Genomic DNA, 27,802 nt, shown 5'->3' with positions numbered 1-27,802 from the left:
AGCCTGCTTCCTCCTCTCTCTCTGCCTGCCTCTCTGCCTACTTGTGATCTCTGTCTGTCAAATAAATAAAATCTTTAAAAAAAAAAAGGCAAAGATTTGCAGCCACACAAATCTTGGTTCAAATCTCAGCATGTCCTGTTGCTCATGTGGATTGAAGAAATCAGTGATTCTCAATCTGAGCCTGAAGTTACCTTCATCAGGCTGTTACTGATGGGAATGTGCTCCTCCTTCCCAAGGACTTGCTTTGGACAGGTTTCCTTCCTTTATTCTTCAGAATAGGTCATCTCTGTTGTAGACTTTATAAGTGTCCTTGAATAAGAAAGTGTAATTAGATTTTTGGGGACAAATCTCATTCATTGTCTCTTAAATTACACCACCCACTTCCTAGGCTTAATAAACGCTGACCCAGGCCTTACAGAGGAGCAATGTTTAAAGTTAGAGCAATGTAAAGGAAAAGGAATTGCACTAAAACTTCCTACTGCTTTGGTTATCAACAGATTCTAAAGCACTGAGAGTAACAGTAGCATGGAATAATGAATCTTAAATTATTTGTTCCTTCAGTCCTGGCTATTGTCACCAATTATTTCTGGACTCCTCACTGCATTCCTGGGGATAATACAAGATGCCACAGGAATTTATAGTACATGGGTGGGGGTGGGGGGGGCGAAGGCTTCTCTCTTCCGAAGAACTTCAGAGCAACTTGTTCTAAAACATTTAGTCACAAAGGTATTATAAGTCTCAAAGAACATTTCAGAAACCCACCACTATCAGAATGTTTTTGGTCTAAAAATGTCAGCTGGAATCCACTTTAAGTTCTGAAATTATTTCTGCGTCTTTAGTTAAGATTTACTTCACTCTGGAAAGATCCTAGCACACTCTCACTAGTCCTCTGCTTTTGACCTCCTGCATTCTATCCAGCCTCCCCTGGTTAAAGTCGGTGATTTTTTTGTTTTGTTTTGTTTTGGTTTTTTTCCTTAACTGGATTGGGTGATGGGCCTTATAGAGAGCATGAGATATAATGAGCACTGGGTGTTCTATGCAACTGATGAATTACCGAACTCTGCATCTGAAACTAATGATACACTGTATGTTAACTAATTTAATTTAAGTAAGTAAAAAAAAAATAAAGTTGGTGTTCTACAGTAAGTTTTGCCACAGGTTTCCCCAGTGAGGCTCAGACTGAGCGTAACTGATTTCTCAAGTTAAATATCAGCTAACTTGACTGAAGATCTGCACTTTCCACCCCTAAATGCTCTCCTGTGCAGAGCACTCAAGGACTTGGCTGTCCCAGCGTTACTTACCGCTTGTGTCCATAACGGATGCCCTTGGCTCTGAGCTAGAGGAAGTGGGACCAGCTGTGGTATTTTTTACAAACAAGAAGTCCAGAGGGAGGGGTTCTGGAAGTGCAGCTGCTGAGAACACCAACGAGGGACTCGAGCTCTCTGGGTCTTCCTACCACACTGTTAGCAGGTGACGCTCATCGTCCTGTCTTAAAGCCTCAACCTCAAGTTCAAGGGAGGAAGAAAGCAAAAAGGCAAAAAGCCTTCTCCATGTAAGTCTTTGCATTTTTATTCTGTATGAGAAGCCCTTCCCAGCAAAAGCCCTGTTACCTGTCACAGACATTCACCTGTTTGGGAAAATCTAGTACTTCGATTCCCCAGCTCTTAAATAAGGAGGGGAAGGGAGAAGGTGGTTGAACATGGGTGTCGAATAGAACAATTTGCAGTGTGTGCAGTGTGCTTCAGCTCCACTCGCCAGTACCTTACACACTCAGTAGCTGCCGTCCCCCACTGCCCCACATGCTTTCACGGGGCTGCATAGATAATCTTTGCTCACGTCTGCCTGAAATGTACATTCCCAACGAATCCAACTAGCAAGTCCTGCTCACCCATCAAGACTCCGCTAAAATGCCACCTCCCTACTGGGCCTTCCTTGATTCCCACCCTGGACCTCAGGAGGAAAGTGCTCCTTCCTCTCTGTCCCTTTTTTTATTTGCACATCCGTCTTTCCCCTGAGCCTTTGAGCTCGTCAGGCAGATGCTAATATCCAGTTTTTCTTAGCATCTCCAGTTCCGAGAACCTACTTCTCTAAGGCTTATATATAGGGATTACTATGCCAAGCAGTGGAAACATTTTATGTAATTAGCTCAGTCCTCACAACAACCCTAATGTAGTATTCTTATCTCCATTTAAAGAAGGGAAAACCAAGACACAGAGAAGTTAAGTAATTTTCCCCAGGTCTCATAGCTGGTAAATGGCAGAACCAGAATTTGAAGCAGGTCATCTGCCCTTAGAGCCTGATACTGATCAGTTTTGGGTATAGGTGGTTGTGGATAAATTCTGGAGAGAGTATCCATAGATTTTATCGGATATTCAAAGTGATGAGTATAACCCCTCCCCTTCCAAAAAAAAATAAAGTTTAAATCTATAGCATTGGATGATGAGGCTGAAGACTGTTAACAAAAAAGGGGAGGTGAACAATGAGAGACTATGGACTCTGAAAAACAATCTGAAGGGTTTGAAGAGGTGGGGGGGTGGGAGGTTGGGGGAACCAGGTGGTGGGTATTAGAGAGGGCATGGATTGCATGGAGCACTGGATGTGGTACAAAAACAATGAATACTGTTACGCTGAAAATAAATTTTAAAAAAAAATGATTAAAAAAAACTCACTCTAGAAAAGTAGATAATAAGAATGGTTCTTTAACTCTTAAACAACTGATCCATGATTAAATACTTTCCTTCCTTCAAAGACAAGAAAAAAAAAAAGTCGAACATGGTCTTTCAGCTAATCATATGAACTGCTGCTTCTGAAGGGTAAATTTGAAGGATCAGTGAGAACATTTTTAATGGGGAAAGCCAGGTGAAGTTCCTATGGCTGATGATTAATATAAGAAATGTTACTGGGTATCTATTCTGTGGTAGAAATAGAAATCTCTGGAAGGACAAAAAGGATTGATAGGTAAGACCTCTCAAGCTGGTGAAAGGAGACAACACAATGAAATAAATGATCTAATCAAGGTATGGACAGAATGCAGCAGAATGCTGATGGGAGGACTTCCCAGATGGTGTGCTGTGGGACTTAGGTCGTGATGCGTGATGAGACATTTTTGGGGAGTGCCATGGGGGCATTCCAGGTAGAAGGAACAGCATGTGTGAAACTACCAAGGCATCTCACAAATACTTGGGGATCTCTACAGAAATGGCATGTGGTTGAAAAATATAAAGAAAGAAATCCCATGTGGTTGGAGCTCATGGTACACACAGACAAATGATGGCTGTTTGGCTGGGCTTACACCAGTTGCATACATCCAGCATGGTTCTCTTCTTTCTTTCTTTTTTTTTTTCCCATGTTCAGTCAGACAACATACAGTATATCATTAGTCTTTGACATAGTGTTCAACAATTCATTAGTTGCCTGTAACACCCAGTACTCGTCACAACACGTGCCCCACTTAATGCTCATCACCCAGTTACCCTATTCCCCCCACCCCTTCCCTTCTGTAACCCTCAGTTTGTTTCCAGAGTCCAGAGTCTCTCATAGTTTGGTTCTCTTATTTCTTACAAACAAAACCTAATGTTGGGTTCTGGGTCTCATACTGCACCTTGGTGAATGAAATGAAGATTCCCGCTCCTACAGAATTCACGCACATCTTTAAATATCTGTGCAAACAGGTGAGTGAGAACCAAACTGTCCTACTCTCTGTATATACCTGCTAACATATAAAGCACATTCATTTGAAATATTTGAATTTACCTGCACTTGAGAGCAAAAATATCCTTTACTGTATAATTTAGCTAAATTTATTTCTGTGATTAATGTTGTATTAAAATCTTATGTTATTTTTTCAGATTTATGCAAGTTCAAACTTAAAACATGTTTTTGCTAATTAAAACACGCTAAACCTTAGAAAAAATACTCTCAGAATTTTATTTATTTACTTATTTATTTTTACTATCAGAATTTTAAAATGAGAGAAAATTGAGAGAAATACATACTAAGTATAATGTCAACTAAAAAATATTTTAAAAAAGACTACATGTTGATTGATCTCTTTTTTATGATTACTACTGTAATTAGAAACTGTTTTCACACAGGGAAAACGCTCCTGATTTTGAAGTCTGTTTACTTTCCTGAATGGATATAATGAGCACTTAATGAGATTATATCCACACAGAGAAGTTAAATAGAAAATGGCAGCAACTGAAGGGTTTTGGGGTTTTTATTCAGAGTGCCTATCGGGAGAGTATATTTAAACCTCTAAATCACACAAGGAATTTCTAAAAGCAAATGCTTAGAAATATCATGTGGATTGAGCAAATATTAAAATCGACCCTGAGGCCATGGTGTTTGTCAGCCTCTACTCCATTCTCTTTGTCTCAGCCCTCAAAGCTGGCTGGAATAATCCCACACGTGTACAGTGTCAGCCTGCTTCAATCTGGCCACGAGATTAGAAGACAAGATACTGCCTCCTAGAGCTTCTGTTCTAATGTAAGCAAACAAAACCTGATGCAGAGGAGCTAACTTAGATGGCCATGGTCCAGGAAGGCCTTTCTGAGTTGTCGTATGAACTGAGAGACAAAATACATGCAGACCTGGTTAGATGTATGCTGCGGATAGAGGAAGCAGCTAGTAGGAAGGGCCTGAGTGTACCAAGCCTGGCAGGCTTGCACAATAGCAGGAAGGTCATTGTGGCTGGAGGATAACCATGTGTGAGGGATGGGACTGGGGGATAAAATGAGGCTGGGCAGAGAGGCAGGGACCGGCATCTTATAAGTCAGGGAAAGTAGTTGGTTTTTTATCACAAATGTGATAAGATGCTATTGGGGTAAGAAGGCATCATGTTCCGATCAAAATTTATCCAAATGTTCCTGCGGCTCTGTGTAGAATGGAAGCAGTTGCTGTCTGCTTCCAGCTGTCATGAAACAGCATGTGGCACACTAACACAAAACACCAAGAAAAGCCAGATAAAATTTAAAAGAAAAAAAAAAGATCTGTGATCGTGAGCCGATGTTCAGGACAACAGGACTTGTGTGGCCAAGATCCTGGAGAGGGGGATGCCTCGGGGGCTCAGTCGGTTAAGCGTCTGCCTTCAGCTCAGGTCATAATCCTGGGGTCCTGGGATCCCACGTTGGGCTCCCTGCTCAGCAGGGAGCCTGCTTCTCCCTCTCCCTCTGCCTGCTGCTCCCCCTGCTTGTGCTCTTTTCTCTCTCTGACAAATAAATAAATAAAATCTTTTTTTTAAAGATTTTATTTATTTATTTGACAAAGAGAGATCACAAGAGGGCAGAGAGGCAGGCAGAGACAGAGAGAGAAGGAAATAGGCTCCCCACTGAGCAGAGAGCCTGATGTGGGGCTTGATCCCAGGACCCTGGGATCATGACCTGAGCTGAAGGCAGAGGCTTTAACCCACTGAGCCACCCAGGCGCCCCTAAATAAATAAAATCTTTAAAAAAAAAAAAAAAAAAAAGATCCTGGAGAGAAAGGAATTTCAAGTGAGCCAACTTTCTGCAACTGTTTTTTGTAACAGGGATAAGAAAGTAGGCCAAAAGCTGCTGAAGATCAAAGAGGAGTGTTCTGTAGTTTGACAGCTGAAGAGACAAAACTTAAAGTTCTGGATCCTCCAAGGGGAGATATCCTAGCAAAACCCTAGAGTCTCAGTTAGACCCCTGGCTGGTGACAATGAAAGAATAAGGGCCAACCAATGGTGGAAAATTTTAAGATAGCTCAAGCAGCCCAGTCAGTCTCTGATTAGTTAAAATATAAAGAAAGATACAGACGAATCTTTACCCCAAAGTTCATAGCAGCCATGGCCATGGTCACCAAACTGTGGAAAGACCCAAGATGCCCTTCAACAGACGAATGGATAAAGAAGATGTGGTCCATATATACTATGGAGTATTATGCCTCCATCAGAAAGGATGAATACCCAACTTTTGTAGCAACATGACGGGACTGGAAGAGATTATGCTAAGTGAAATAAGTCAAGCAGAGAGAGTCAATTATCATATGGTTTCACTTGTGGAGCATAAGGAATAACACGGAGGACATGGGGAGATGGTGAAAAGGGAGTTGGGGGAAATTGGAAGGGGAGACGAACCATGAGAGACTATGGACTCTGAAAAACAATCTGAGGGTTTGGGAGGGGCGGGGAGTGGGAGGTTGGGTGAGCCTGGTGGTGGGTATTAGGAGGGCACGTATTGCATGGAACACTGTGTGTGGTGCATAAACAATGAATTCTGGAACACTGAAACGAAATTTAAAATAAATAAATAAAAATTTAAAAAGTATATATTATCTGACCTCAGTAACAAAAGGAATGGACCATGGGTGACTTTTTTTTAATTGTTATGTTCAGATAGCCAGCATATAGTACATCGTAACATCATAAGTTTTCTTGTAGTGTTCAACAATTCATCAGTTGCGTATAACCCCCAGTGCTCATCACAACACGTGCCCTCCTTAGTACACAGATGCCTATTCTTGGACTTATCAGAAGTAGATTTTAAATACTATTTTATGTTTTTAAACTTAAGAAGCTAGACATAAATAATAAAAGTAAAACTAGAAAATGCCCGTCCACTTTGGAAATTAAGCAGAAAGCTCCTAAAAAATCTAGGGGTCAAGGAAGAGATCATAATAAAAACTAGAAAATATTTTGAACTGAATAATAATGAATATATGACATATTTAAACTTATGGGATGCAGCTAAATTAGAAAATAAGCTGATCCCAGTGATGTGAGTTTCCATGTGATTAATCTACTATACCAGTACCATGAAGAAGATGAATGCAGAAATCACTGAACTAGAAAACAAATACCTGACAGAGAAAGTTAACAAAAATTACAATGTAGTGATTGTACTTGTATTAAAAAGATGAGTACTATGAAAATATTTTGCGAATAAATTGGAAAATTTAGAGGCAATGGGGAATAATTTTTAATAGCCAAAATTACAGACTTTATTTAGATTTCCTTAGTTTTCCCTATATTTTTCCCAGAATTATTATTTTTTGTTTGTTTTTAATTTTGTTTATTATGTTATGTCAGTCATCACACAGTACATCAATAGTTTTTGATGTAGTGTTCCATGAAATGGGAAATACTCTTTACATTATTATTTTTATCATTATGTTTATTAAGGGACAATCTACAAACAAAAATACAATTCATTACATACAACAAAAAACTACATTCATTTAAAGCAGACATTTTGTGGGGGAGGTGCGTGGATGACTCGGTTGAGCATCTTACTCTTGGTTTTGGCTCAGGTTATGTTCTCAGGGTCATGAGATTGAGCCTTACATTGGGTTCTGTGCTCAGCAGGGAGTCTGCTTGAGCTTTCTCTCTCCCTCTGCCCAACCCCCCCAATAAATAAATAACTCTTAAAAAAATAAAGCAAATGATTTGATTATAACAAGGTTGCAGGATACAGGTTAATATACAAGAAGTCCATTGCTATCTTGTATACCAACAATGAACAACTGGAATTTGAAATTAAAAACAATGCATTTATATTACCATCCCAGAATGAAACATTTAGCTATATATCTAACAAAATTTGTATTGAATGAAAACTATAGTGAATAAATAAAAAAAACTAAAAAATGGATATATGTTCAGGGATAGGAAGGTAACATTGTCAAGATGTTAAGTTCTTTCTAATTTCATGTATAAACACAATGCAGTCTTGAAATCCCAACAAGTTATTTTATGGATATTGACAAACTCATTCTAATGTTTACATAGAGAGGCAAAAGACCTAGAACATCTAACCAATATTAGAGGAGAACAAAAATGGAGGACCAATGCTACCCAACTTCAAGGCCTACTATAATGCTGCAGTGTCAAGAAAATGTGGTATTGAGGAAAAAAAAAAAGATAATTAGATCAATGGAACAGAGTAGAGTAGATAGCCCAGAATTAGATTCCTGCATAGACAACTGATCTTCGACAAAGAAATAGAGACAATATAATGGAGCAAAGATAGTCTTTTCAACAAATGGTGCTGGAAATCCACATGCAAAGAAAAAAATCTAGAGACAGACCTTATACCCTTCAAAAAATTAATTCAAAATGGATCATAGACCTAAATGTAAAATGCAAAATTATAAAACCTCAGATATTAACATAGGAGAAAATCCAAATGACCTTGGTTTTGGTGATGCCTTTTGAGATACAATACCAGAAGCTTGACCCATAAATGAAAGAATGACAAGCTGGACTTCATTCAAATTAAAACTTCTCTGTTAAAAACTGTATCAAGAGAGTTAGAAGATAAGTCACAAACTGGGGGAAAATATTTGTAAAGGCATAGCTGATAAATAGCTGTTATCCAAAATATAGAAGGAATTTTTAAAACTCAATGAGAAGAAAACAAGCAGTCTATTTAAAAATGGGCCAAAGATTTTGACAGACACCTCACCAAAGATACACGGATGGCAGATAAGCACATGAAAAGATGCTGCATACCTTATGTCATCAGGGAAATACAAATTAAAATAGCAAGGAGACACCACTGCACACCTGTTAGCATGGCTTAAATCCAGAACACTGGCAACACAAACGCTGGAGAAGATATGGATCAACAGTAAATCTCATACATGGCTGGTGGGCTTGCAACGTGGTACATTCACTTTGGAAAAGAGTTTGGCAGATTCTTAACTAACTATACTCTCTTAAATGATCCAGCAATCAAGGTCCTCGGTATCCACAGGATTTGAACACTTGTGTCCACACAATAGCCTACACAAGAATAATTGCCAAAAATTGGTGCAACCAAGATGTCTTTCAGGAGGTAAATGGATATATAAACTGTGATGGGTCTGGACAATGCAGTGTTATTTAGCACTAAAAAGAATCAAGCTACCAAGTCATGAAAGACATAGTGGAAACTTAAATTCATATTACTAAGTGAGGAAAGCAGATCTGAAAAGACTACATACTGCATGATTCCAACTATATGACATTCTGGAAAAGGCAAAACTATAGAGACAGACAGTAAAATGTCAGGGGTTGCCAGGAATGTGTAGGGGAGAAGGATGAATAGGCAGAGAGCAGAAGACTTCCAGGGCCATGAAAATACTTGGTATATTATGATGTGTATGAATCTCCTTTTACTTTTGTCCAAACCAATAGCATATACAACAGGAAGAATTAGCCCTTGGGTAAACTGTTGACTTGGGTGATTATGATGTGTCAGTGAAGGTTCATCCTTGGTTTAAAAAAAAAAAAATGTGCCATTCCGGTGAGTGATGTGGATGATGGAGGAGACTATGCATGTGTGGAACAAGGGGTGTAGGAGAAATCTTTGTTCCTCCCTCCAGTTTTGCTGTAAATCTAAAAGAGCTCTAAAAAATAAAGTCTTTTAAAAATAGCTTTGGCTCCTCCAGAGTTTTTGGATTTTCTGATAAATTTTAGAAAGACCTTTGAACCTGCAAAAAAAGAAGTTCTGGAATCTTACTTGGAAATTTGTTGAATATTATCTATTCCATTCTATGAAATGATATATCTCTACTTATTTAGGTCTTTAATTCCTCTTGACAATATATGTGGTTTTCAGTATAGAAATCTTGCTATTTTGGGGGCGGGGGTCTATTGTAAGTGGAATCTTTTTTCATTTCATTTCCAGTTATTTGCTTCCTATATATATAAATTTTTCTCTATTAATCTTGAATCCTGCAGCCATACTAATTTCACTTGCTAATTCACTAGTTGTTTCATGTGAAGATATTTAAGTAAACATGCACAGCAAATAAAAATAATTTTACTCAATCCTTCCTAAACTTATGCCTTTTGACTTGTTTGTTTTTGGTGGTCCGCCTTATTGCAATGTCCAGAGCCTCTAGTACAGTGTTGAACTGAAGGGGTGATGGAAGGCATCTTTGCTTTATTACTGATATTAGGGAAAAGCATTCAATATCTCACCACAGGGACGCCTGGGTGGCTCAGTTGGTTAAGCAGCTGCCTTCGGCTCAGGTCATGATCCCAGCGTCCTGGGATCGAGTCCCACATCGGGCTTCTTGCTCAGTGGGGAGCCTGCTTCTCCCTCTGCCTCTGCCTGCCACTCTGTCTGCCTGTGCTCATGCTCTCTCTCTCTCTAACAAATAAATAAATAAAATCTTAAAAAAAAATATCTCACCACAAAGCATAGTGCTACTAGATTTTTGTAGATGCTCTTCATCAGCTTAAGAATGTTTCCTTCTAGAGGTGAACCATGAGAGACTATGGACTCTGAAAAACGATCTGGGAGTTTTGAAGGGGTGGGAGGTTGGGGGCACCAGGTGGTGGGTATTGTGGAGGACGCGGATTGCATGGAGCACTGGGTGTGGTGCAAAAATAATGAATACTGTTATGCTGAAAAAATAAAAAAATTAAAAAAAAAAAAAAAGAATGTTTCCTTCTATTCCTAGTTTGCCGAGAGTTCTTTTTTAAATCATAGGTGATGTTGAATTTTGTTAAACACTTTTTCTACAGCTGTTGAAATGATTCCACAATTTTTACCTTTATTCTATTAATTTGGTAAATTACCATGGTTGATTTTCTTTTTTTATTCTTATGTTAGTCACCATTAGTCATCGTTAGTTTTTGATGTAGTGTTCCATTATTCATTGTTTGCATATAACACCCAGTGCTCCATACAATATGTGCCCTCCTTAATAGCCATCACTGGGCTAACCCATCTCCCACCCCCCCTCCCCTCTAAAACCCTCAGTTTATTTCCCGGGAGTCCATAGTCTCCCTTACCATGGTTTGTCTCCCCCTCTGATTGCCCCCCCTTCATTTTCCCCTTCCTTCTCCAAATGTCCTCCATGCTATTCTTTATATTCCACAATAAGTGAAACCATATGATAATTGACCTTCTCTGCTTGACTTATTTCACTTAGCATGATCTGCTCCAGTTCCGTCCATGTTGATGCAAAAATTGGGTAGTCATTCCTTCTGGATATTCTATTCATTCATTCATTCATTCATTCATACCCAAAATTTGGGTATTCTATTCATTCTATTGAATATTCTATGGATATTCATGGAACATTCTATGAATATTCTATTCATTCTATTCTTTCATTCTTTCTGATATTAGATCAACCATGCATCCCTAAGATAAATTCCACTTCGTCAAATGTGTCGTTATTTTTATATATTGTTGAGGTTCTTTTACTAATAGTTTTTTAAGGATTTTTACATGTACATTCATGAAGAATGTTGATCTGTAATTTTGTTAGTCTGATTTTGGTATAATTGTAATCTGGTCTTATGAAATTAGTTTTGAAATTTTCCTTCTTTTATATATTCTGGAAGGATGGTGTATAATTGTTATTTTCCTCCTTAAATGTTTAATAGAATATATAGATGAAGACATTTTAGACTGCAGTTTTAAATACGTGAGAAAGTATTAAAACGTGAGTTCAATTTTTAAATAGAAATAGGGCTATTCAAGTTAACTATTTCTACATGGGTAAGCTTTTGTAATTTGTGTCTCTCAAGGCATATTGACATTTTTCTTCATGCAGTTTTTATAGGGTTGTTCCAAATAGTATTTTATTGTCCTTTAATGTTTATAAATCCATTAAGAATAATATTTTTCTCAGGGCTCCTGGGTGGCTCAGTGGGTTAAGCCTCTGCCTTCGGCTCAGGTCATGATCCCAGGGCCCTGGGATCGAGCCCCACATCGGGCTCTCTGCTCCGCAGGGAGCCTGCTTCCTCCTCTCCCTCTGCTTGCCTCTCTGCCTACTTGTAATCTCTGTCTGTCAAATAAATTAAAAAAAAAATAGAATAATATTTTTCTCATTTATTAATGGTGAACTATATTTTCTCTTTTTTTTTGTTAACCAATATATGTATTTATAAAACTTGTTAATTTTTTTCAAAGAACCAGCTCTTGATGATAATTTTCTGTATTTTTCTTTATTTTCTATTTCTTTCTGTTTCTACTCTTAATTTTATTTTTCTCCTTTGTTGCCTTCTACTTACTTTAGGGTTATTTTGCTCTTCTGTTTTTAGCCTCTTAAGGTGACATTTTAGGTTTTTATTTTAAACTTATTTTTTTCTATAATGTGTTCATCTAAAACCATTAATTTTCTTTTAACTGGTGGTTTAGCCACATTTTGTAAAATTGATACTTTTTAATTTTCGTCATTCAGTTCAACATATTTTTTTTAAGATTTCATTTATTAATTTGGGAGAGATTGAGTGAGAGAGAGCATGAAAGAGGAGAAGGTCAGAGGGAGAAGCAGACTCCCCAAGGAGCTGGGAGCCCGATGCGGGACTCGATCCTGGAAGTCCGGGATCATGATCTGAGCCAAAGGCAGTCGCTCAACCAACTGAGCCACCCAGGCGCCCTATTCAACATATTTTTTAATATCCTTTCTTTGACCCATGGATTATTTTGAAATGGATGGTGTAAAGTCTAAATTTTAAGGTTTTCTTAAATATCTGCTTGTTACTGATTTCTAATTCAACTTCATTGTGGTCAGAAAACATACCTAGTATGATTTCAATTCCATTTAAATACATTCAGTCATGTCTTACAGTCCGGTATATGGTATATTTTGGTGGATTTATTATGTACGGTTGAAAAGAATGTGTATTCTATGTTTTATGTAGTCGTCTATAAAAATTAAATTCTAATTATCTAGCTTTTTATCAGTTGCTGAGAAAATTGGGAGATGTTTAAATCCCCTGCTATGATCAGGGCGCCTGGGTGGCTCAGTGGGTTAAACCTCTGCCTTCAGCTCAGGTCATGGTTTCAGGGTCCTGGGATCGAGCCCCACATCGGACTCTCTGCTCAGCAGGGAGCCTGCTTCCCTTCCTCTCTCTCTCTGCCTGCCTCTCTGCCTACTTGTGATCTCTGTCTGTCAAATAACTAAATAAAATCTTTAAAAAAAAAAATCTCCTGCTATGATCATGGAATTATCTGTTTCTCCAATTCTGCCAACTTTTGCTTTCTGTATTTTGAGGCTCTCTTTTGTTAGGTACATGCATAGTAATGTTGTCCTGATGAATTGGCCCTTTTAACATTATGAAATATCTCTCTTTGAAATACCCTGTCTTTGGCAATCCCCTTTCTCTTGAAGGCTATTTTATCTCACATTAATATAATAACTCCAGCCTTCTTATGTTTGATATTTGAATGATATGCCTATTCTCATCCATTTACGTTCTAGATATTTGTGTTCCTATATAAAAGGTGCATATCCTGTAGACAGTTTTTCACCTAGTGTAATAATCTCTACCTTTAAATAAGAGTCTTTAGTTCATTGTCATTTAATGTCATTATTCATATGGTTGTGTTTAGGTCTGTTCTTTTATTATTTTCTGTCTGTCCTCTTTTTTTTCATTTTTTTCTTGTTTTGGATTATTTGAATACTTATTCTGTTTTAATTCATCTGTTGGATTTTTAGCCACACATTTTTTGATAACTTTCTTTGTAGTTGCTTTAGGGACTACATTATACCTTCTTATATATTCATTATTCACATTGACTTAATAGTATACCACTTCACAAAAATGTGGTAACATTTCAACAATATTTACCTGCATTTACCTGTGCCCATGATCCTTTATGTTATGGTTGCCATATATAGTACATTTTTCATACATTATAAACCCCACATAACTATGTTATAATTTTTGCTTTAAACAGATGTATATGTATTTTAGTGGTGCCTGAGTGGCTCATTTGGTTAAACAACTGACTTGATTTTGGCTCAGGTCATGATCTCAAGGTTGTGAGATCAAGCCCCACATCAAGCTATACACTGGGTATGGAACCTGCTTAAGATTTTCTCTCTGCCGCTGCCCTTCCCTCCTCTCCCCATCTCTAATAAAAAAAAGACCAGACATAAGTATTTTAAAGAAGTTAAGAAACAGTACAGTCCCCTATACTTTCCCCATTTGTTTCCTATTTCTAATGTTTTCACTCACGTCTAAAGATCTGAGTTTTCCTTCAGGTATCATTTCCCTTCAGCATGAAATCTTTCCCTTGGCATTTCTTGTAGAGTGAGCCTGGTGGCAGTTCTCTTAGTTTTTTGTTTATCTGAGTGTTTTAATTTCATCTTCATCTTGGAAGATATTTTCACTGAATATAAAATTCTGGGTGACTGGTATCCCCCCCAACACTTTAAAAATGTAGTTCCACTGTGTTATGGTCCCCATAGTCTCCACTAAGAAATCTGTAATCATTTGAATCATTGCTCTCCTGTGTGGAATGTGTCATTTTTCTTTGGTTGGTTCAAGTTTGTCCCTTTATCTTTGGTTTTCAAGTTTGATTATGACATTCCTAGGTATGGTTTTTGTATACGTTTTCTAGGCCTGCTGCATACATTGTCCTGCCACATACAGAATGTATTATTTCATAGTTCTGGAAACTAGAAGTCCAAAATCAAGGAGTAAGCAGGGCTGACTCCTTGTGATTGCCCTGAAAGAGAATCTGTTCCATGCCTCTGCCCTAGCTTCTGGTGATGCTGGCATCTTGGCCATTCCTTGGCATGTAGATGTGTTGTTCCAATCTCTGCCTCCTTCTTCACATGGTATTCTCACCATATGCCTCTGTGTCCATATTCCTCTCTTCTTATAAATGCAACAGACACATTGGACTGGGGCCCAGTCTACTGATCTCATCCTAACTTGATTACATCACAAAGATTCTATTTCCAAATATGATTACATTCACATGTTTAGAGCTTCAACACACTTTTGGAGAACAACATAATTCAACCTATAACAGTTTTCTTCTAATTTATCCTGTTGGTTCATTGAACTTCTGGGATCTATAAACTTATGTTTTCACCAAATTGGTGAAGTTTGGCCATCATTTCTTCCAATATTTTTCTGTTGAATGCTCTCTCTCCTTTTTTTCTTGGACTCCCAATATTATACGCTAGACCTTTAGATACTGTCCCACAGGTCTCTAAGGCAATTCTCTCTCTTCCTATAATTGGATCATTTCTGTCAATCTGTCTTCAATTCCACTGACTCTTTATCACCTCCATTTTACTATTACCTCTATTCAGTGAATTTTTTTCATATATTAGAATTTTTAACTCTGAAGTTGCAGTTTGGTCTTGTTTTTGTTATTTATGTTTTGCTGATGATGTTTCTTATCTATTTATTCATGACAAGTAGATTTTCCTTTACCTCACTGAGTGTAGTTAAAATAGTTGCTTCAGAGTCCTTTCCTGATAATTCTAACATATGTGCCCCTTTTTTGTTGTTATTCATTATTTTGTTGTTTTGTGGTAGCAGGCAGTTAACTTGGTTGGGCTCACACTGCTGTGAACGTGGTGGCCAGCACTTCAGACCTTAAGACCTAACTGCAAGCTGATTTCATTTTCCCTGTACCTATATGATTCTGTGATCAGCCAGAAACTTGGGCTGAGTTTAAAAAAAAGAATTTGGCACTTTCCATCTTTGCCTTTCTTCTTTCTGGCACTTTTCCTTCACTTTTTGGTGATGCTGGTTACTGCAGGCTCCTTTGCCTGGTTCTTCCAGCCAAAACAATGATGGGGTTTTTACTGAAGTTTTAGCTGCTCTTTACCACTATTGGAGTAGACTATAGCCGCATTCGAGTCAAAGACCCCCAGTCTCTTATTTCAGTGAACAAGTCCTCACAGTTCAACTATATCACAATCCTTTTACATTTTTTTTTTTTACATATAAGCAATCCTTTTACATTTTTCTGGACATTGCCAGAATTTGAATTTTTTGTAAAGAAGCAACAATGGCCAGCTGTCTTCTGTGGTGTTCATTTTAAGTGTGCTATTAAAATTTATTTAAATTTAATGAAGGAGAAAAAACATGTTTATCTTAGTAGATCCAGAAAGTGTAGTTGATAAAATTTAATATCTATTCCTGATTTTTAACAACTTTCAGAAAACTGAGAATAGAAGAGAACTTCTTCACTCTGAAAGAGGACTTAAAATACTAAGAATAATAAGAATAAAATCTAGAGTAAACATCATATTGAAATACTTTACCTTGAGAACAAGATAAGGATACATGCTTTAGCCACTTCTGTTTACTGTTTTACTGAAGATCCATCCAATGGAATAAGGCAAAAATAAAGAAAATATACCACAGTTGGAAAGGAAGACTTACTTATTCTCAAATAACATTGTCATATAAGTGAACAGTGTAAAATAATAAACCATTAGAATTAATAAGTGAATTTAATGTCACTAAATAAATAAAAGGTTAATATATAAACACAAACTATTTCTACATGCAAATAGAAAATGAAAACTTTGAAAGATTCCATTTACAATAGCATCACAAAACATCAAATACCTAGGAGTAAATCTAGCAAAAATATAAAAGACGTCTATACTAAGTACTGCAACATTTCTGAGAGAAATTAAAAACACCCTAAATAAAAGAGATATTATATACTTAAGGATTTGAAAATTCAATATTGTATGGGGGCAATTCATTCTCAAATTGATCTGTGGATTCAGTGAAATCCCAATCAAAATTCTAAGAGGTATTTTTAATGTCACTTGACAAGCTAATTCTAAGTCTATACAAAAATTTTTAAAAAGGCCAAGAATAGGCAGGAAAATCTTGAAAAAAAAAAAAAAGGACTTACGCTTACAGATGCCATGATAAATATAAAGCGACAGGAATTACAATGATATGCGTTGGCTTAGAATAGATGAATGGCTCGTTGAAAAGATTAGAATGACAATTATATACACACGTAGTATCACTGTTTTATGACAACAGTGGTACTGCCATATATAGTAAGGGAAGGATAGCATGTTCAGAATTTGATGTTGGGTCAGTGCGCTATCCATATACAAAGCACATGAGTCTCTAATGTAGTCTCATAGCATAGACAAAAATCAGTTCCCAATAGATTGTAAATCTAGCTACAGAAGTTTAACAATAAGGTTTCTAAATCATAACATGAGAATTCCTTCATGACCCTATGGAAGCCGAAAAAAAAGGAGGGGGCTGTTAAGTAGAATATGAAAGCCACAGAGTGGGAAAATATATTGAACTGTATCTAGATAGCACACACTACCTCTACAAATCAAGAAGGAAAGGACAGACACTCACAAAAAAATGGAGCAAAGACTTGAACAGGCACCTCCCAGAGGAGGTTGTCCAAATGCCAATAAACATATAAAAAGCTTCTCAGCTTCATTAGTCATCCAGGACTAAAAATTAAAAGTGCAGTGTGATTCCACTGCACACCCACCAGCATGGCTAAAATGAAGGAAATGGACAATGACTACGCTGGTGAGGTATGGAACAAGTAAGACTCACACTCTGCTGATAGTGGGGGCGGAGTGAGAGGGAGGAGGGGGAGAAAGGACATCAGTTAGGAGGCAGTTGCCGAAGCTAGGTGGGAGACGATGAAGCTTGGACCAGAAAGGTGGCAGTGAACATGGAGAAGTGTAGATGTAGATATAATTAGCCATTATGCCTCACTTTTGTCTACTGGGTCCCTTCCATATCTCCCAGATACCAGGCACTTAAAATAGGGCTCTAGCAGGTAGCTCAGAGCAGCATCTAGTGCTGGGGCTGGCTGTAAGTCCAGTATTAGGCACAAAAAACCCCAAAAGATTAGCTTACAGTTAAGCAAACCACAAACCACCAGATGGGTCAGATGTGGGCATAAACTCACAAGAGTCGGGCTTGGGCTCGACATTTAGAACATTCTTGTAGATGCCAAGTGCTAAGAGGCTGTTACCAGAGTTTTCACATTTAATCACCCCAGCAACATCACGAGTGGGTAAGAATGAGACTTATTGTCAGAGAGATTGCCAAAAACCTCACTGACCAAGCAGAGCAAGTGGACCACGTTAGGCTACAAGCTTCATGTTCTAGAGATGAGATAAAGGACCCTGGCTAAGGCCCCTGATCTGTAAGGGCAATGCTAGATGATTACTGTAATCAGCCAGCCCTAACAGGCTTTAATCAAGCTCTGATTGGTTTACAAAAGATGGTTAACCTCAGTGCTGGTTGATTAGAAATTGAAAGGTAATTTAATCCAGAAATTAAATTGTACTTTTAACCTGGACTAGATGAACAGTTTTCATAAACGCAAAAATCACATTTATGGAAGAAAAGCATTCTTCAAAATGCAAAGCTGGCACTGGTGGTAAGAGAGAAGCCCTAGACAACAGCCCTGTCCCAGGACAATAGTTTTTTGTTTTGTTTTTTAAAGATGTTGTTTATTTATTTGCCAGAGAGAGAGAGCTTAAGCAGGGGGAACAGCAGGCAGAACAGGCAGATGGAGAAGCATGCTCCCTGCTGAGCAGAGAGCCCGATGGGGGACTCGATCCCTGGACCCCGGGATCATGACCTGAGCCAAAGGCAGCCACTCAACCAACTGAGCCACCCAGGCGTCCCAGGACAGTAGTTTTTAAAAAGATTTTTTGAATGGGATGCCTGGCTCGGTTGAGTGGCTGCCTTTGGCTCAGGTCATGATCCTGGGGTCCTGGGATCGAGTCCTGAATTGGGATCTTTGCTGAGCGCGGATTCTGCTTTCTCATCTATCTCTGCCTGCTGCTCTGAGCACTTGTGATCTCTCTTTCTCTCTCTCTCTCTCTCTATGACAAATAAGTAAATAAAATCTTAAAACAAAACAAAGATCAGGGCACCTGGGTGGCTCAGTGGGTTAAGCCTCTGCTTTCAGCTTAGATCATGATCTCAGGGTCCTAGGATCGAGCCCCGTATCAGGCTCTCTGCTCAGTGGGGAGTCTGCTTCCTCATCTATCTCTGCCTGCCTCTCTGCCTACTTGTGATTCTCTCTCTCTAGTAAATAAAAAATAAAAAAATAAAGATTTTTCGAAGTTTCCTGATACAAACAGTGATAATCTCAGCACCAAGTAAGTTATTTTAATTGACGAATTCAGGAGCTGAACACTTTTCTGAAAGGAACTCGTGAATGGAACACCAGCGTAAAAACACAAGGGGCTCGGCTCCAGAGCTACTGCCTCTGTTTCCCAGGTGATGCCTGAGGCTCCTGCACTGAACTCAGAGGCACACGGTTTGATGTCAGCTGGCTGTTAAGCTAATGACATCCTATAGGGCTGATACCAAAATCAAAAGTGAGGCTAGAGTTAGTAAAAAACAGATCTAAGTGGATTTCCAAGAATAGAGACTTGAGAGTTAAAGAAATCAAATGCAGATGAGCCAAAGAGGAGGAACCAAGGAAGACAAGGATAAGGAATGGGGGAGCAGACAGTGGGAAGAGGCCGTGAGAAATTTCAGAGGAGGCATGCAGTTGTGCTTAGTGTAGCCATATAAGCTGGTCACATTTATCTTAAAAAATGAAAGAAAAAAAAAAGCCAGTGTGGACTAAGTCATAGAAACCAAATACTGTGCATTCTCTTTCCTTATTCATTCAGCAGAAATTCTGCTTCGGTAAGGCCCAACCCTGACAGTGATCCTGTCCTTCTGGGGGCCTGCAGCAGGTCCCCATCTTTGCCTCCCTTATGCTTGTCTTGCTGGAAGTAATGACCGTCCCCCAGGGACAAATTCCAAGTCAGGTCTTTAATCTGTTTAACTTTGTCAGCTTTTCCAGTGCTGTAGGTAATTAACCTGGAAAACAATAAAGATATATGAACAAAAGTAAATATAGATAACAGTATTTTTAATGTTAAAAATATCAGGGAAAATCAATAGAGTTCGTGTCATATTATCAATGACTTTAATTTGCAAATTTTTTACAATGGTATTACTATTAGGCTATTGATTTCCTGTATTATAACATTATCATTATGGTGCTACCATGATTAATTAGCTAATCTCACAGTTCCTGGGGTTTTGTTTGTTTCAAAGAGAATATATTTATCTTCAAAAATCTGGTAAACTAGGCTGCTAACTGCGTCCGTCTTTGGCTGAGAAACCGTTGTATTTAAGGGAGGCGTTACTGGGTATGGGTGTAACTTAGAACATTTGTGAAAGAGACGTTCAGACAGAAGTAATACAGCACTAGTCTGGTGACTTCCAGAGTGATGGAAAGGGGGTACCAGGCAGCCCACACAGAACGTGAAAAAGCAGAAAGCAAATCCACCTGATGGTGCAGGGAAGAGGAGGGACTCTGGCTCCATTTGTTGGACCAGCTCTTTAGATATGGACCCCTCAGTGACCTGACTTTTCCTATGAGCCCACAAGTGCCAAATCTAGGCAACACAGCACACATACTGTTTAAAAAGTTCACATTTTAATATAGTATTTTAAATATTCACCTCTCTTCTTGTGCCCGGAAACAAACAAAATGCATACAATATAGCAAGATAAAATATATTTAATATAAGCGAGAAGAAGGAAATCAGAAAATAAATTTTGGGGGCGCCTGGGTGACTCAGTGGGTTAAGTCTGCCTTCGGCTCAGGTCATGATCTCAGGGTGCTGGGATCGAGCCCCACATCAGGCTCTCTGCTTAGCAGGGATCCTGCTTCCCCACCCCCCTTCCTTGCCTGCCTTTCTGCCTACTTGTGATCTCTGCCTGTCAAATAAATAAATAAATAATCTTTTTTTTAAAAAGGAAATAAATTTTTAGTAGAGATGAATGTAGTACACAAAATGAATGTTCAAAGTCTTGTGCACCCTCTAGAAGAATGTTAGGAATGACCAAGGAGAAAAGGCCTTTTGATCTCAGAGGAATGGTCACACAGGTGGTACTTAGCCTAGAAGACATACTTTGGTACTTTTCATACAAATGCTGATTTTGATTTGCAACTAATTTTATTTAGAATTTGTGCAATTATCTATGTTAACAAGTAAGATATTTTTAATTTTCTTTTCTTACATTATTGCACAGTTTGTAGAAAAGGTGTCTCGTCCTCAGCAAATCATTTGGGTAGCTGTCTCCTTTTTTATTTTTACTTTCTTTGAACAGTTTATATAAGAAGAGATTATTTACTCTACGAGTTTTGGTAAAATTTACTTCTAAAGTGACCTGGTGACAGAATGATTGATTACCAAGTCAACTGTTTAATGTTATTAATTTATTCAGGTTTCCTATTTCTTCCTGAATCAATTTTAAAATTTTTCTAGAAAGTATCTATTTACATGTTTTCTATTTATTTTTATAAAATTTTTCATAAAAATATATACAAGATACAAATATGGAGGCCGTATGCTGTGTGTGTATATATATGTATGATTTTTATGTCTCTACTATTTCTCTTTGTATTAATCTGATGCCTTGATTTTATTCACCTAAAGGGCCCTGAAAATTTGTGGCTGGTAAACTCTCCAAGTTTTTTTTTTTAATTCAATTAGCTCATTAGTTTTAGATGTTGTGTTCAATAATTCATCAGTTTCTCATAACACCCAGTGCTCATCACATCACATGCCCATCTTAATGCCCATCACCCAGTTACTCCCTCACCCACCCACCTCCCCTCCAGCAACCTCAGTTTGTTTCATATAGTTAAGTCTCTCATGGTTTTTCTCCCTCTTTGATTTCTTCCCATACAGTTTTCCCTCCCTTCCCCAATGATCCTCTGCGATATTTCTTATATTCCACGTATGAGTGAAACCATATGATAATTGTCTTCTCTGATTGACTTATTTTGCTCAGTATAGTACCCTCCAGTTCCATCCACATTGATGTAAATTGTAAGTAATCATCCTTTCTGAGGGCTGAGTAATGTTCCATTGTATATATAAACCACATCTACTTTATCCATTCATCTGTTGATGGACATCTAGGCTCTTTCCGTAGTTTGACTATTGTGGACATGCTGCTGTGAATGTTGGGGTGCAGGTGCCCCTTCGGATCACACTTGCACATTCTTTGGGGTAAATACCTAGTACTGCAATTGCTGTGCTGTAGGGTAGTTCTACTTTTAACATCTTGATGAACCTCCGTGCTGTTTTCCAAAGTGGCTGCACCAACTTGCATTCCAACCAATAGTGTAAGAGGGTTCCCCTTTCTCCACATCCTCTCCAGCATTTGTTGTTTACTGTCTTATTAATTTTAGCCATTCTGACTGGTGTGAGGTGGTATCTCATTGTGGTTTTGATTTGTATTTTCCTGATGCCAAGAGATGTGGAGCATTTTTTCATGTGTCTGTTGGCCATTTGTATGTCTTCTTTGGAGAAATGTCTGTTTATGTCTTCTGCCCATTTCTTGACTGGATTCTTTGTTTTTTGAAGATTTCATTTATTTATTTGACAGAGAGAGATTACAAGTAGACAGAGAGGCAGGCAGAGAGAGAGGGAAGCAGGCTCCCTGCTGAGCAGAGAGCCCGATGCGGGACTCGATCCCAGGACCCTGAGATCATGACCCGAGCCGAAGGCAGCGGCTTAACCCACTGAGCCACCCAGGCGCCCCCTTTTTTTTTTTTTTTAAAGATTTCATTTATTTATTTGACAGAGAGAGATTACAAGTAGACAGAGAGGCAGGCAGAGAAGGATTCTTTGTTTTTTGAATGGTGATTTTGATAAGTTCTTTCTAGATCCTGGATACTAGCCCTTTATCTGATATGTCATTTGGAAATATCTTCTCCCATTCCATAGGTTGCCTTTTAGTTTTGTTGATTGTTTCCTTGCTGTGCAGAAGCTTTTTGTCTTGATGAAGTCCCATTAGTTCACTTTTGCTTTTGTTTCTCTTGTCTTTGGAGATGTGTCTCCAAGAAGTTGCTGTGGCAGAGATCAAAGAAGTTACTACTGTCTGCGTTCTCCTCTGGGATTTTATGGATTTCTGTCTCCCATTTAGGTCTTTCATCCATTTTGGGTTTATCTTTGTGTATGGTGTAAAAGAATGATCTGGTTTCATTCTTCTGTATGTGACTATCCAATTTTCCCAGTACCATTTATTGAAGAGACTGCCCTTTTCCATTCAATATTCATTCCTGTTTGTCAAGGATTAGTTGACCATAGAGTTGAGAGTCCTTTTCTGGGTTCTCTATTCTATTCCATTGATCTGTGGGTCTGTTCTTACGCCATCATACTCTCTTGATGATGATTAAAGCTTTGAAATATAGTTTGAAGTCTGGTATTTTGATGCCATCAGCTTTGGTTTTCTTTTTCAACATTCCTCTGGCAATTCAGGGTCTTTTCTGGTTCCATGCAAATTTTAGGATTATTTGTTCCAGCTCTGTGAAAAATGTCGATGGTATTTTGATAGGGATTACATTGAATTTGTAGATTGCTCTGGGCAGCATAGAAATTTTAACAATATTGGTTCCTCAAATCCATGAGCATGGAATATTTTTCCATTTCTTTGTATCTTCCTCAATTTCTTTCATAAGTGTTCTGTAGTTTGTAGAGTACAGATCCTTTACCTCTTTGGTTAGGTTTATTTGTAGGTAACTTATGTTTTTTGATACAGTTGTAAATAAGACAGATTTATTTCTCTTTCCTCTACCTCATTGTTAGTGTATACAAATACATTGATTTCTGTGCCTTGATTTGATATCCTGCTACATTGCTGAATTCCTGTATGAGTTCTAGAAGGTTTGGGTTAGAGTCTTTTGGGTTTTCCACATAAAATATCATGTCATCTGTGAAGAGGGAGTTTGGCTTCTTCTTTGCCAATTTGAATACCTTTTATTTCTTTTTGTTGTCTGATTGCTGAGGCTAGGACTTCTAGTACTATGTTGAACAAAAGTGGTGAGAGTGGGTGTCCCTGTCATGTTCCTGACCTTAGGGTAAATGCTCTCAGTTTTCCCCCATTGAAAATGATATTCTCTGTGGGCTTTTCATAAATGGCTTTTATAATAGTGAGGTATGTTCCCTCTATCCCTACACTGTGGGGAGTTTTAATCAAGAAAGAATGCTGTATTCTGCCAAATGCTTCTTCTGCATCTATAGGGAGGATCATATGGTCCTTGTTCTTTCTTTTATTAATGTAGTATATCACATTGATTGATTTGCAGATGTTAAACCACTCTTGCATCCCAGGAATAAATCCTACTTGGTCACGGTGCCTAATCCTTTGAATGTACTGTTGGATCTTGCTGGCTAATATCTTGGTGAGGATTTTGGCGTCTGTGTTCATCAGGGATATTGGTCTGTAATTCTCATTTTGGGGAGGGTCTTTGTCTAGTTTTGGGACCAAGGTAATGCTGGCCTCATAAAATGAGTTGGGAAGCTTTCCTTCCATTTCTATTTTTTTGAAACTGTTTCGGAAGAATTAGGTATTAAATTCTTCTTTAAATGTTTGGTAGAATCCCTCTGGGAAGCCATCTGGCCCTGGAATCTTTTTTTTTTGGGAAATTTTTGATGACTGCTTCAATTTCCTTGCTGGTTATGGATCTGCTCAGGTTTTCTATTTCTTCCTGTTTCCGTTTTAGTACTTTTATGTTTCTGAGAATGCATCCATTTCTTCCTGATTGCTGAATTTGTTGGCATATAGTTGCTCATAATATGTTCCTATAATTGTTTGTCTTTCTTCAGTGTTGGTTGTGATCTTTCCTCTTTCATTCATGATTTTATTTATTTGGGTCCTCTCTCTCTTTTCTTTCTGATAAGTCTGGCCAGGTGTATATCAATCTTATTAATTCTTTCAGAGAACCAGCTTCTTGTTTCATTGATTGCTTCCAATGTTCTTTTGGTTTCTGTTTCATTAATTTCTGCTCTGATCTTTATTAATTTTCTTCTGCTTGGTTTAAGTTTTATTTGCTCTTCTTTCTCCAGCTCTGTCAGGTATAAGGTTAGGTTGTATATTTGAGACCTTTCTTGTTTCTTGAGAAAGGCTTGTTTTGCCATGTACTTCTGTCTTAGGACCAACTTTGCTGCATCCCAAAGATTTAGAACAGTGTGTTTTCATTTTCATTTGTTGCCATGAATTTTTAAGATTTTTCTTCAATTTTCTGGTTAACCCATTTATTCTTTAGTAGCATGCTTGTTAGCCTCCATATATTTGAGTTCTTTCCAAATTTCCTCTTGTGAATGAGTCCAAGTTTCAAAACACTGTGGTCTGAAAATATGCAGGGAATAATCCCAATCTTTTGGTATCAGTTAAGACCTGACTTGTGACCCAGTATGTAATCTGTTCTGGAGAATATTCCATGTGCAGTATGTATTCTGTGTGCAGAATGTATATTTTGTTGCTTCAGAATGGAATGCTCTGTATATATCTGTGAAGTCCAACTTGTCCGTGTGTCATTCAAAGCCCTTATTTCCTTTTTGATCTGCTTAGATGATCTGTCCTTTGTAGTGAGTGGAGTGTTAACATCCCCTACTATTATTGTATTATTATCAACATGTTTCTTTAATTTTGGTTATTAATTGGTTTATATAATTGCCTGCTCCCAAGTTAGGAGCATAAATATTTATAATTGTTAGATCTTCTCATTGGATATACCCTTTAAGTATGATATAGTGCCCCTCTTCATACCTTACTACAGTCTTTGGTTTAAAATCTAATTTGTCTGATACAAGGATTGCTATCCCAGCTTTCTTTTGATATCCATTGGCATGATAAATGATTCTCCACCCCCTCACCCTCAATCTGGAGGTGTCTTTAAGTCTAAAATGAATCTCTTGAGATAGCGTATGGATGGGTCTTGCTTTTTTATCCAATCTGATACCCTGTGTCTTTTGATGAGAGTATTTAACCCATTTAAATGCAGAGTAACTATTGACAGATATTACTTTAGTGCCATTGTATCGCCTGTAAATTCCCTGTTTCTGTAGATTGTCTCTGTTTCTCTCTGGTCTGTTACTTCCGGGTTCTCTCTTTGCTTACAGGATCCTCTTTAGTATTTCTTGCAGGTCTGCTTTAGTGATCACAAATTCTTTTAGATTCTGTTTGTCCTGGAAGCTCTTTATCTCTCCTTCCATTCTGAATGACAGCCCTGCTGGATAAAGTATTCTTGGCTACTTTTTTTCCCCCCTCATTTAGCACCCTGAATATATCATGATAGCCCTTTTTTGCTTGCCGGGTCTCTGTGGATAGGTCTCTGCCAGTCTGATGTTTCTACCATTGTAGGTTAAGGAGCTCTTGCCTTTAGCTGCTTTTAGAAATTTTCTTTTGTCTTTGAAATTCTCAAACTTCACTATTGGGGTGTTCATCTATTTTAATTGATTTTGGGGGTGTTCTCTCTACCTCTTAGACTTGAATGCCTATTTCTTTCCACAGATTAGGAAATTTCTCAGGTATGATTTGCTAAAATATACCTTCTGGTCCTCTCTTTCTTCTTCCTCTGGGACTCCAGTAATTCTAATATTGTTTCACTTTATGGTATCACTGATTTCTCGAAGCCTCCCCTCATGGTCCATAGTTATTTTTCTCTCATTTCCTCGGCTTCCTTCCTTTCTGTCATCTTATCTTCTCTGTCACTGACTCTCTTCTGCCTTACTTATCCTAGCTGTTAGAGCATCCAGTTTAGTTAAATCCAGTTAAACCATTTTTAAATTTTGGCCTGATTAGATCTTATTTCTACACTCAGATCCTTTAGTGTCTTTTATGCTTTTTCAAGCCCAGCTAGTAACTTTATAATCATTATCCTAAATTCCACCCCTAACATTTTACTTATATCCATATCGATTAGATCTGTGGCAGAGAGTATTACCTCTGATTCTTTCTTTTGTTATGAATTCCTCCTTCTAGTCATTTTGCCCAGAGAAGAATGAACAAGAGAACAAAATCAAAAATATCAACCATCACCCAAGTAAAGTGCACACTAGACAAACTTGAAGAAATCTGAAACCAGAAAAAGAAAAGAAAAATTAGAGACAAAAAGGGGGAGGAGATAATATAATCTCCCAGGTGGACAAAACAGGGTGGTCCACTTGGTCCTAGGTGCATTTTGGTATGTTTGTTAGAAGACACTAAATCTCAAAATTCTAAAGAAAGCAAAATTTATATATATACAAAAAAATTGAATACAGTGAAAGGAAGCCAAAAATGAGAATATATCTATAAAATGTAAATAAAAAAAGTGAAAATTTTAAAAAACTTAAAAACAAAGAGGTAATAAAATGGGAAACTAGTTGAAAAGGAAAAAGAAAATGAAAATTTTAAATTGAAAGGAAAGGAATCATGAGGAAAAAAACCTCAAATTCTATATACTGTTTTCCCCTAGCACCAGAGTTTTGCAGTCCTATATGCTCTGTAAACGTGTTCACCTGTTGTTCCAGCTGGTCTTCTGTGGGAGGGGCCTGCTGTGCTGATTCTCAGATGTCTTTGCCTGGGCAGAGTTGCACTGTTCATTGCTGGGGTCCAGGTTCAATGTGAGCTGCTTCAGGTTCTTCTATATGGCTTTTGTTCCCTGAAGGCTTTCCATGCCACTTCAGAGGATGAAAATAAAGATGACTCCCCACCCCCTCGCTGCCAATCTCCAGCCCTGGGCCTGAAAGATCTTGGCTGCCTTTCTTCAGTAAATCCTCAGGGAAAACAGTCTTCCCTTTTGTGTTCACTTTTGTGTGCACCAAACTCTGCAGACTCCTTTGGTGCACACCAGCTCCGATCCTCCTGAGGAAAGGTGGAGGATCACCAGGTTTCTGCCCTTTGCAGAGCCCCCACACAGAGAGCAGTCACCTGACCCTGCCACTTTTTGCATTTTATGGCAAACACAGCTGAGACCCCACTCCCAGGCTCACTGACTATAGCCAGTTTCCCCGCCCCAATGCTTGGGAACTCTGCTGGCTCAGGCACCCCCATTCTTTCTGTGACCCTAGGGATCCTGAGACCACAGGGTTCAGTCTCCCCGCTAGGATTCTGTCCCACTTTGCCACCTGAGCACCTTTCAGACAAACCTTTCTCTCAGTGGAGCAAATTTCTAAAAGTTCCAATTTTCTGCTCAGGGGCTATATCACTTTCTGGAAGCCGGCTTAATGTAGGCTCCTTTCCCACACACCCCCACCAGTTATCTTTCAATATATCCCTTCT

General features: G+C 38.3%; 1 protein-coding gene across 3 annotated transcripts in view; it reads left to right on the top strand.

Moving 5' to 3' along the window:
- The window catches only part of HECW1 (HECT, C2 and WW domain containing E3 ubiquitin protein ligase 1), a 460,020-nt gene that overhangs the window by 307,021 nt on the left and 125,197 nt on the right, over window positions 1-27,802 (top strand). The window lies entirely within an intron of this gene.

Source organism: Lutra lutra, chromosome 11, assembly GCF_902655055.1.
Source record: "Lutra lutra chromosome 11, mLutLut1.2, whole genome shotgun sequence".
Classification (NCBI taxonomy): domain Eukaryota; kingdom Metazoa; phylum Chordata; class Mammalia; order Carnivora; family Mustelidae; genus Lutra; species Lutra lutra.
Note: the sequence above shows the minus strand (reverse complement) of the source record. Positions and strands in the feature narration are given on the sequence as shown.